This window comes from Plectropomus leopardus, chromosome 7 (assembly GCF_008729295.1).
Source record: "Plectropomus leopardus isolate mb chromosome 7, YSFRI_Pleo_2.0, whole genome shotgun sequence".
Taxonomy (NCBI): domain Eukaryota; kingdom Metazoa; phylum Chordata; class Actinopteri; order Perciformes; family Serranidae; genus Plectropomus; species Plectropomus leopardus.
Window position 1 is genome coordinate 5,148,719 of NC_056469.1, and position 11,387 is coordinate 5,160,105.

Sequence of the window (11,387 nt, forward strand, 5' to 3'; positions counted from 1 at the left end):
TATTAAAATTATTAAATTTTAAAAAGATGGAAAAAAATGCCAAAAAAAAAAAAAGTTATAGACAAACTATATATGTTTTTTATCTCAGTTACATTTGTGAAATTCGGTCACAAAAAGCAATTTCCCCTCGTCATTTCCTTGTTTTTCAACTTTGTTTCTTTTTACTATTTGTCTTTTTATTATTAATTAATTCATTTATTTATTTTTCTTTTACTAATTTTGAGGTAATTTCTTTGGCAGATTTCTTCTTTGTTGCTCATTGCTTTCTTTTTTATCTTTTTGAATGAATCAAGCCAGTTTGTTCAGGATTCTAAGGGTTAATTAAATGTTTATCCACACATGCATGGACTGTGATTAAGGTTTTTTTAAACTGGTTCTACTACCATATCTTGTGCTCCTTTACTTCCAATGGTACAGAAACAACTCCAGCCTGTTACTATTTATTCTATAGCTAAAGGCAATGTATCACTAAGAGGCAGACAAACATGTTCTGCAAAGTTGCACAAGACAGCTAATGTTAGGTCATACACTTTTAACTTTAGAACTTTCATTGACTTTTATGCACATTCGGGAACAGAGAGTTGAGAGGAGACGTAGGGGGTGGTATACTTGTTTTGTGAGTGCAAAACACACTTTCACCACCAGTGCCTTTTGATATCCTGCAGTCAACCACAAACCATTCAACCATTCCATAAATGGAAAGAAAAGAGCCAGAAAATACATCTCCAGTGAAATGACACATTAAATGTGACATTTTATGCAAAGTGTACTTTTTCATGGCTTTTGGATGTAAATGTTGTCCCTGGTGAATGTATCTCACTGTCTACCACAGTGATTTCCTCACTATCGCTGATCTGGTAACACTGCAGGAACAAAGAACTCTGTTATTGGTTACAAGAATCAACAGAAAAGCCTTTGTGTACTACAATCATTCGAGGATGTGAGGATTCAGGGGGTGAACTTTATTTTTTAGGGTTTGACTCTTAATTTCAGGGGGTAAACTTTATTTTTTAGAGTTTGACTCCAAAACATCTGGAAAAGTCTCTCAGTAAGGATCAGTACACAGCAGGACTAACTTCAAAACTGAAACCCAGGATCGATTGATACTGTGTGTCAGTGACAAAAAAAAATTCAATCCCTTTGTGCATCCCAATCATTTGCTGTAACTGATGCAATGTTATGTACTTCCTTTTATTTTGTAGGTTAGCCTACTGAAATTATCTTTAGCATGTTGTGCAGCTAATGTAGCTAGCTTCTACTGAGGCCTTCCCAAAAATTCAGTGAGGCTAATTTCTTACGTCCGGCATTATATAGTGTCGTGGGCCTGAGGCACACTCTCACTGGCTTGAATTAGGATGTCTCACCAAGTTTTTGGATAAACTAGGAAAAACAAAACCCTATAAAATTTCAGTTTACCTACTCTTTGCAGGAGACCTCAAGCCTGGCATAACTTCAAACATGAGATGATTATTATTATCATTATTATTAATTTTATTGTGATTATCCATTTACAAAGTTTCACTTCGATTTTTGCTTCTTGTACTGCTGGCACCGCTGCAACTACTACTCTTCTTGCACAGCAGACTGAACGGTTAATTTGATTGGGGGCCAGCAGAAGTAAGTAAATGTATGGGAAACCCTGTCTTCCATAGCTAGCATAGCCATCTGATCCGACTTATTTAAACGCATATCTCCCTCCAACCACCCCAGTACTATATATCAGTATAACATGAGCCCCAGGCACAAGGCCCCAAAATCCACGAAACCAGCCTGAAAATGAAGAAAATCTGTAGCAACTGCATGAGAGTCAACAGAACACAGCCATACAGTAATGGTAAATATAACGGTAATGGAACAGTACAGTTCAAAACATCTGTTAGGGGTGGCAGATAATTTAGTTGTGGCGGCCGCCATAAATGAATGAATATGTGGGAAACCCAGGATGTATGTAAACATACTCTGGTAGAAACCAAAAATACAAGTATGAACTGACAAATAAGCATAATATGTCTCCTTTAAGGAAAGCTGCAAATACAGAAAAAGGCCAAAACAGAGGAGCCTCTGTCCTTTCAAGAAGCTTTGATCAAGTTAAACAAACCATTTTGTTCACTCTCGGATAAAATGATTTACATTCAATAAAACAGCCGTGCCTTTAAAGGCCTCTCTGGAAAGAACAGACGCTTTATTTTCTTCTGCAACCAAGACCTTAACACACACAAAAAACAGATAGGCACACACAAATCCAGCCTCACATGCCATTCAAAGAGGTATGTAAACATGAAAATCGGCAGATATATTTGAATACAGAGACACACACATAGAACAGATCACACAAAGAGGCACAGCATGTGAAAAAGCAGCAGCGAGAAGCAGCCGAAACATTACAGGCTGCAGTCACGCAGCAAAAATTCATCTCGTTCCCTCTGACTGGAGAAAATAAAAAATAAAGAAAGGCAAAAAGAAAATCAGACGGCGCAGCCAAACAGAGGGACCCACCTCCCCTGAGAGAGCTCTGACTGTCTGCTAGCCTCCAATCCACATATATGGATACAAAATCACACATTCAACCTACAGTATGCATAGACAGCCACCTGCTGAGAGCCTTAACACACACACACACACACACACACACACACACACACACACACACACACACACACACACACTGAAACAATGAAGACAAGTCCAATGCTGGCATAGGTGGATTATGAGGATAGAAACCACTTCAAATGTATAATGAGGGTTTCTTCCTTGTGACATCGTCAAAGTGAATGTTTCGACTGCTCTAAACATCAAATGTCTGTTTGGTATTACACCCATGGGTGTTGAAATGACAGTGCAATTCTAGTTTGGCTAGACATTGCTACACACACGCACACACACACACACACACACGCACACACAAATCAATGGCTGATTTAAAAAAAAGATAGAGGAGACACTTTTAAGGGTAATAACACGAAATAAAAAAAGAAAAAAAAGATGCCCCCCTGACTGTCTGAGACAGTGGAAGAAACGATATCTAGCACATATCCAGAAGATTACTCATGTGCTGAGTTGTACTTTGAACAGTGATCGAGTGTGTGACTGGGCAACATAGAGAAAAACAATATCACATTTTTTTTTTTTATCAAAAACTTCAACACACCAGTATTGCAACACTATTGGGCTAACTATTTGTGCTTTCAGAAAATATTTACAAAGAGATTTTTGATAAATAATCATCAATTATATGGATAAAAATGACTGATTGGTAAAGGCAAACGCTAGAACAGCTAGAGCATTCTGGGTGGTTCAGAAAATGACATCACTTTACTGTAATGCAGCTTTTAAAACCAGGAAAACACAACACTTACAATATAACAAGATCCAATATCTAAGACCATTTAATCTCAAATCCCAATATTAATATAATACCAATAGGTTGTCCAACTCTAAGACTGACAAATTCACGCATTCGTGAAAAACTAGCGATTACATCACGTGTGACAGGGCCTTACTCATCATGGACTATTTAAATATATAGACAAGCTTATTGTCTTCATATTTTTATCATCTGAATTGATTAGAATACGTTTAGAAAGTACTGCTTATAAAGTACAGTCGCTACAGAGTACAGTTAATCTTTAAAATGCATGTGTTTAGGTACCATGTACACCTAATCAGAAAATGGGAAGGTATTAAAGGGAATATTGGATTTCTCCATAACTTTAACTTTTTAGAGAATCAGCTGTCGTTAGCTTTGTTGGCGAAACAAAACAGAAGACACCCTTCAAGTGATACATGTAGCTGTTTTGATCATAGACTGTGTATGAAAATATGGACAACATGACAGATTCCCCAAAGTGAAGCCAAAACAAAAAATCTTTATAGTCTTTTACAGTCTATATTTCTGATGATCGTATTTCAGTACAGATTTGTATTTCAGTACAGATACAGAAGTTTTGAGCCATTAGTCCTTCTATTCTGGCACCCAATAACACAGCAGGGTGACATTTTAAGACTCCTATGTAGCTTACAACCTTGTAGTGGCGACTCGTGTTTCCATGGATGTATTAAAAGGCTGGTGTTTCCCTCTAATCTTTCTCTCTTTTGCCTCCAGCCAATACCATGATATCATCATAACGTCTGCCCTAAAAGGGTCTAAAACCAGGAAAGCAGTTTAAGATTTATGATACAATATTTTTGCAAGCAACAGCTTTACAGAAGGATACCTGAGTATTGATGGACATATGTCGGAAAGAACTCCAGTAAACTTAAAGAGATCCTCTCCAGAGTCACTGTTCCTCTAAGAGCATAGATTTTTGAACATTATTCAAGATGCTAGACATGATCTCAGTCTGTTCATACACAAGGGCTTTAAACACAGACATTCAGAATGGTTTCATAGTTTGAACATGTAGTCTGTTTTCCCTTTAGTGTGTGCAAATGTTAAACTGTGTCTCGTCCCTTGTGGCGTGGCGCTGATGTCAACATATGGTCAGAAGTGCTCATATGTTTAATGAGCCTGGGCCTCAGAGCAGAAGAGAATAACCTGCTCATTAAATCCTGAAAAAAAAGTTTTTCCTAATGTATAGTTACTGTGACCTTTGGCTGATTAATGCGGAGTGAGATGAGCGCAGCGCAGTGACTGCGAAGCTCCAAAAGGACTCGGTGCTGCAGTTCTTTAACTGCATTATTATCTCACTCATTTCCCTTAGTCAGCTTCTTGTCTCACTGCAGTTTTATGGCTGCTGAGAGACTGAACGGAGAGATTAAGGACTCATAACAAGTTGCTTCATGTAGAGTGTCACCTCTAATGTCCTTTTAGAGCGTAATAGAATGAGCCATTAGGCCTGACCTATTTACCCCGCTCTCTGTTAAGATTCTGCTCGAAATTATCGTGGCATAAAGGACTGGCTGCCGAAACAAGGTCAAGGGACCAGGAGACTGTAGAAGGGGTCCATGGAGTCCCTCAAAATGGGAAATATTTACAATTGGCGCCAATTTTTTTCATATGAAGAGAAACGCACATCCTGTTTAACCCTATGAAACCTGAGCGAACTGGCTTAATTTCTTTCAAAAACATGAGAAGAAGGAAATGAACTTAACAAAAAGGGCCAAAACCTTTGCAAGAAATTACTAAAAAGTTATATGAAAATGACCTAAAATAAGCATGAAAAAAGGGAAAAAAGAGTGGAAAAAACATGAAACATAATATAATCTTTTAATAATAATAAGAGGAGAGGTCATTTCCTTCCTCCTATGTTTTCAGAAGAAATCGAAACAATTTTATGTTTAAAATGTATAATGCAATTTTATTTACAATCCTTTTTTTAATTGTTATTTTTTACTTTTCATTAACTTTGATATTTTTATTTTATATATTTATTGTCTATTATTTCCCCTATTAATATCATTATTTTCTTCTTCAGTAGATTCTCTGAGGCCTATTATGAAGTGATTGGGGTGCCGCCACCTGCAGGAGGTGGGGGTATTGTTGTATATTAATGTGTTAGTTGTTTGTTCTCCATGTTAAAAAAAATAAAGTTGATGACAAAGAAAACAACTGTTTATATGAATCCTAGGGCCTAAGATCTTGACTGCAACTATTTGGGACAGGACATGTACTTTTTACCACATTTGAAGCCACCATCTATCGCATTCAATTAAAAACAGACTGAAAGTAATCAGGGTGATATTATCTCCCCCTCAAATAATCAGTAATAACTGAGCTCTGATTGCAGTGTCTCTCTTATTAGAATTTTGGAAATTGCTGAAAATGCACCCATTCTCAAGATAAAATCCAAACAGAGTTTATTATTTTAGGGGACAAAGAACAGTAGCCTCATAAAATATCAGCATGCACCAGTCACAGCAGACATTAGGCAATTGGGTCTAATTTCTCAAGCAATATTCAACTATTTGTTAAAAGAAAAATCAGCTGTACATTAGAACCTGGCTTTTAATCCTCAGGAAGTTTGTCATTCAGGCTTCATTTATTTGAAAGAAACATTCAGACAGGCATTTTAGCTTCTTTCGTTGTTTAATCTAGGATGACAATACAGACTAATGACTAATGAGGGTGATTGTTGTTGAACATCAGTGTCCTGATTGACTGCAGTTTACTGTTGTCATCATGAAGACACAATTACACAGCTGACAGCTAGACAACCTGTCTGTCTGTGGTGACAAGCACACAATTACATAAGTCCGGATTACTTGTCAAGTATTAAAAGCTGTGGTAGTGTGTGTGTGTGTGTGTGTGTGTGCGTGTGTGTGAGTGTGTGCCAGCTAGGCCAGTATATCCCTAGGCTTTATTCAGCACAGTAGTCTAATCTAATCACACTAGCTAATTGTACAAACTCGTCTCAGCCTGTTTTTTTAGTCTCATCTGTCAGTCTACCTGCTGTCTCTTTCTCTCTGTTCGCCAAGACACTTTTATTTTTTCGCCTACTTTCACTTATATCTCTTTTTTTCTTTATTTTCTTCTCTTAAGTGGAACTTAATTGGAATTTACCCTTTGTTAAGTCCTGACGCTTGACCTTACAACCCTACGGCTGTGCTCAATAGATTTTCTTTATTTTCACACTGGTTTTGTGGATTTTGAGTGAGTCATGGTAACACCTAGTTCCTAAGGTATGTTTCATAATGATACCCCTAACCAAGGGAGGTTGGAAGGATATATAAGTTTATGTAAGTCAGACAGGTTGAGCGCAAATACCTGTGGAGCTCAAATTAGCAGCTTCTATTCTATACTGGTTACTGATGGTAGCATTATATTGGATTTTTTGTGGATATCCGATATGCCAATAATATGCCAAAATAAAATCAACTCAGTAGGCTGATGAATGATACTGATCAATCTATCCACTTAATTTCACCCCTAATTTTAGTGATCATCAAGTCTCTCTTTTGTAGTAGAATTAACATCACATTATGCATACTCTTATATCATGATGGCCCCCCAGCAGACAGAGACCGAAAAACTTTTTTTTTCGCTCTAAACAAACTTTTAAAATAATGAATTTCAATACAACATGCTGCTGTATTGTGATGTGAGTGTCATTAGAGTAAACCAGTGTCTTTGCTCTCACCTTGAAGCTGTATGTTATCAGTCTGCTTTCTGTCGGACTCTTTTGCCTCAACCAAAGGTGCTCTCCATGGAAGGTGTGCACACAAACACACAGGCATTCAGCTCGGATTATTTTCTTCTTTTGTTTCTTTTGTGGTGCTATGCTACTCTACTACGCTACAATGTATGCAGTCTCCACCTGGCCAAGTTTAGGCTAGTTAAACAGCTGGCAGTCATGCACATAAACACAGGAAGTACTTCACTTCCAGAAGGGATGAAGCAACTGCTAAAAATATACCATCTGCCCCTAGCTGGTTAGCTGAAACTGAACTGAAGTGATATTACTAACTATTTTTAGTGCTCGCCTAAATGGAACCAAAAAAATAAGCCCTTTGGACAACAATCCAGTGAGTACAATCTTTGGATTATTCTTCCTATCAAATTTACAAACTCCAACAATTTTCCTGCAAACCGTATGGAGCAAGGAAAAAAATAAGAAGGAAAGTATGGGAAGATGAGGTACTAAACTGTGGTCTAACCTGAGGCTGTAGTCATACTGTATCATACTGCTATCACTTCCTATATGATGACTCATTCTGTTTCCTATTTCCGTCTCAGGACCTCAGTAATGATACAGTATGTTTGCCCCGTAACAAATACCTCACTGGGACTCACACACACACACACACACACACACACACACACACACACACATGTTGTTCAAAGTTCCAAGCTGAATCATACGTCTTATCTTACAAACATAAACAATGATTCTTTACCTCTAGCAAACACATTCTTACAGCACGCCCCCCCCCCCCCGACACACAGACACACACACACTAAATATATATCCATGGAGTGTCATTAAACCCAAACCAACCCCAGCCAGTATATGCCCATAACAAAGGTTCAGGGATGTGTTATTAGCGATAATGTGTACCTACACTGAGAATTTCCCACACTGATGCCATAGCTCAGGGCTATGGCATCAGTGTGTGCAGCTATAGATTTTTATGCTTTGTTTTCAGGCCATTTTGCTTTGTGAGATAACACAGAACGCAGAGAGTGAAGAAAGTGAGAGGGGAGAACAGGTTTGAGTAAGAGTGTGTAAGAGACAGAATTACAGTGTCATCATGTTCGTACAAAAGGGAACACATGTATTGCACACAATGCTACCAACATCTCTGTGCAGAACTTGACAATAATGGGATGACATTTCATATCTTATATACAATAATAAGTCTTAAGTAAAGCGGATTCTCTGACCTGATGTATGAGGTATTGCTTTTTCAGGTATGTAATCTAAGAACATAGACTGTATATAAAGATAGATGACCTGTTTCTGCTTCTTCCCACTGTACAAAAACTGTCTAAACACCTGCCCAAGTCAATCAAAGCTGTCAATAATGACTTCACATCCCTTTTTATGGCACCAAATAACTAATTAAAGCCAAACTTATAACAAAAATTAACACATGAACATACAGCAGCTTCATGAGAACTTTCTTAAATGACAGAAACTATCTTTGGGGAAAACAAAAAAATGGATGTATACATATTTGATGTGAACTTTTTAAGTCCCATTCGCTCACATGGAGAAGACAGGGTTTATAACCTATAATGCAGTCAGCCACCAGGGGGAGGTCAAAATATTTTGGCTTCATTTTTGGGGAGCTGTCATGTAATCCATCTTTATATATTGCAGTCTTATATAGTTATTGTATAAGACATATGAGAAGTACACCCTCTGCAGGTGCAAAGATGAATGACTTGCAAGACTAAAGGAGGTATTTTGGGACTCCGGCCCATTGCTCTTCTCATGGATAAACATCTTTAACAGGATGGGAGAGATGGCAGACATAAGGGAAGGAGATGCTTGATTGAGAAAACAATAGAAAGAAGTAAGATATAATTAGCTAAATACACGGGATGAAAAATATAGGAATGAATAAATCAGATATTTGACCTTACTTGCAACAACTACTACAATGATTACTTCTCCGACAACTACTGCTTCTACAACTACTACTACTAATCTTACACCAAACCATGACTGTTATCCTAAACCTAACCTGCGTAACTTTACTTTCCTAAACCTAACCATGGTAAGTTCTGTTCAGTACAAAACTTTATGCTACGTACGCGACATGACTACAACAAAGCATAATTGTTTTCCTAAACCCAACCGGCGTTACTAACCTAACCTATGTAACTTCAGATTAAGTATGATGACACCCAACCATGATTGATTTCCTAGACCTGGTCTAAGTAACTTCACTTTCCTAAACCCAAAATACATAACTTTACTTTCCTAAACTGTACTACGCATATTTAATTTTCTTTAACCTAACCTACATAGCTTTACTTCCAAAACCTAAGTAACTACTTTCCTAAACCTAACCAACAAAACTTAACCTTCCTAAACCTAACCTACATAACTTTACTTTCCTAAACCTAACCTACATAACTTTACTTTCCTAAACCTAACCTACATAACGTTACTTTCCTAAACCTAGCCTACATAACGTTACTTTCCTAAACTGTACTACCCACATTTTTCTTTAACCTAACCTACATAGCTTTACTTCCAAAACCTAAGTAACTACTTTCCTAAACCTAACCTAAGTATTTTTTTTCCCTAAACCTAACCTATGAAACTTACCTTTCCTAAACCTAACCTACATAACTTTACTTTCCTAAACCTAACTACTTGACTATACTTTATTAAACATAACCAACTTAACTTTACTTTCCTAAACCTAATGTAACTTTACAGTAAGTATGTATGATGATGTCCAGCCATAATTGTTTTCCTAAACCTAACCAACAAAACTTTATGTTAAGTACGTAACCTGATAACACCAAACCATGATTCTTTTTGTTAATCCATGACATAATATATAAACCATTATGTGTGCATTTTTGTAAGACATACAAACTGTTGGATGAGGATACTTTGACCGGAACAATGTTTTGCACATATTCACACACTGATTTGTAATTCTTCTCCATAAGCCAGAATGTCTGTTTGTTGTTGTCCGTTCAAATTGAATCATCTTTTGCATGAGTTGCGCTTTTCATGTGGATACGGAAAGAGTGTTGTACCAATAAACACTAACTTTGTCATTCCTTATTTTCTGTTAGCTTAAACTGAGACGATAACGAGTTACTATGAAGAAAACAATTTGGCAGGCAAGGGTTGGATAAATGTAGAAAATTCCACTTTAATCTAAAGCACCGGGAGGAAGCTGCTGTATAGGAGTCTGGCTGGTTGATAAATGGGATAAATGTCTCGCCTCTCTTCTAGATGTCATGCTGCTGAAGACGAGACAAGAACAACAAGAGGATGCACGGAAATGCCTCTGTGCATGCTGCTACAAGACACTCAGACACACACTGGACTGCAATCTCTTCAGTACACATATTGTGTGTACATTTACACACATGTATAGACAAGTATATCCACACAATATATCCACAGTGAGGCAGACACGCAGGGTTTGCAGCAGTAAGCTATTTATACAAACAAGCCAATCCCGCTCAGACAGGGTGAACTGCAGAGGTATAAAATATGGCGCTGTGGAGACAGGGATGGGATAAACACTAACAACAGAATAGAGAGAGGCTGCTGAAAATCTCATTAACTGTAAATTGAAAAACAGACTAAAAATGTCTTCCAGAGCAATAGCCGAGGCAGCCGCGTCACTTTTTCATCTTCTCTACAACTTTCGCGGGTCGATACACCCCCACTTTCCTTCTCTCACCCTCCCTCTCACACAAACACATATATTCTCAGTGAGCGGTTAGACGTGTGTGTTCTTCTTGTAGTTTTATCCTTGTGGAGTTTTACACCTCTGGAGTGAGGATGTTTATTACACAGGCAAGTCATTTTGGCCGGTTCCACTCCCAGGAGTGGAGTACTAAAATATGGCCCTGTAGGTTTACAGCCTTGGTGGGCACCATTCATTCACCATCCTAACATTTTCACTCTCAGATATGTAAGAAGTGGATCAACAACTAAATACATGCATTTTCATGATTATTAGGGTAATCAGCGCTGAACTGTTAATGCAATATTTCTTATTATGCAAAAAAATACTGCAGTACTATCTGTGCTTTAGTGGGCACAGTCTGAAATCTCAGCATATACCAACTGAACAATGAACAATTACAGTGTCATACTTATATCATGACATTTGCCTTAAGTGAGAACATTATACAGCATCGTTATAGGGCATCCGTTGGTGTTTAGATCTTTATAATGTCATCAACATAGGACAAAGGTCATGAGAAAGTCATCTTATTCTTTTAAGCCTCCAGTGGAAATTAGCCT